Source organism: Myotis davidii, unplaced genomic scaffold (genome assembly GCF_000327345.1).
Source record: "Myotis davidii unplaced genomic scaffold, ASM32734v1 scaffold94, whole genome shotgun sequence".
In the NCBI taxonomy this organism is placed as follows: Eukaryota; Metazoa; Chordata; class Mammalia; order Chiroptera; family Vespertilionidae; genus Myotis; species Myotis davidii.
Window position 1 is genome coordinate 226,714 of NW_006285313.1, and position 1,392 is coordinate 228,105.

The 1,392-nt window shown below is 51.9% G+C and overlaps 1 pseudogene; it reads right to left on the bottom strand.

The window, feature by feature from the left end:
* Position 1: 1 nt before the first annotated feature.
* LOC102771305 lies at positions 2 to 1,386 on the bottom strand (annotated as a pseudogene).
* Positions 1,387 to 1,392: the final 6 nt, after the last annotated feature.

Consider the following 1,392-nt stretch of genomic DNA (forward strand, 5'->3'; position numbering starts at 1 on the left):
TGTGGTGGTAGGGGTTGGAGGGGTGGTAGTGGGCTTCCATAGTCTGCAGCCACAGCTGCAGCGTCGTCTCCGAGCCCTTCAAGAATTCACAGACCCCAAAGCGAGCGAAGATTTTGAGACCAAGAAAAGTCAAAGGCCTTTTCTGAGTGGCAGTCTCCAGTTGAAAAACATTAAAGTCCCGGTCGTCATCGCTTTCCAGGGCCTCAGCTATCCTCAGTGGGATATTGTGAAGGGACTCGGAGGTGAGTAAGCGCCCGAAACTTGATGCAGGTAGACATCAGGCCCCCAATGAGGTCCTTGGTGTGAGGATCCTCTTCCTTCGCCCCGAACTGTGGGGAATACAGCTCCGAGGTTCTCAGAATTTCCCGGACGCGGTCTAAGGCTTCTGTCACAGGCACGGACCTGTCCTCCTGGACAGCACTGATGATATCGATCACCTTCGCTGGCTCGTGAGGCAACACTCCTTTTCCTCTTGTCTTTATGTTGACCCAATGGATTATCTGTGGGAGTGCCAGAATGAACGGAGTCTGTGATCTTCTCAGCCTTACTGTTGCCGATGCTCTCTCGGCACATAATGGACACATAGTGTCTAATTTTTCCTCCCCGTCCAATGACAGGTATCTTCACATTCTGTTGTACATTATCTCCGTTTCTGGAGTGGTAAACGCCTTGCCACTCCTTGCCCATCTTCGTGCATGAATTTATAGTACTGAACAAGTCAGCCTTTTTCTCATTTAGAGGCATTTCTGCTAACTCCTTCCCTAATAATTCACCCGACGCATAGCCCACTGTTGTTTCAAATGCTGGATTTACATACTGTATGTAGTTGTCCTCACTCGTGATTTTAATGGCGTCTTGGCTTTTCTCTAGTGCCGTGAATACTGAATTACAAGCCCTGGGTTTCAGCTGTGCCCGCATGCACCTCTCCAAACTCCAGCTGCAGCAGCTCCGAGTAACAGGCCAGGAGGCTGGGGTCCTCCACGAACCTCCTCGTAAACCCGGCACTAATGAGGGACATCACATCATCTCCATCCCACCTGGGTACTACACCAACAATAACTGTTTCCTGAAACTTTTGTTGCTCGAATAGACTTGCACAGCGCCGGGGCGTCCAGCTGCTGGGGGTTTCTGTGGTCGATGATGATGATGTCGTGATCTGCAGCCACGAAACGGGTTAACACAGCCTGGACCTCCGGGGCCACCGTGCACTTAAACCCTGCTTTCTCACTTAAACCCTTTACGCTGGCTATTGTCTCTGACAAACGCTAACAGGACCTGGAGTTGATGTGCATGAAACCTCATGGGGCCAAACTGCACATGAGATGTTGGTCTCTTCGAGTCGGGGTCCGCGGGGAGGGCGCCGGTGGTGGTGGCCAAGGCTTCGGGCTCCGG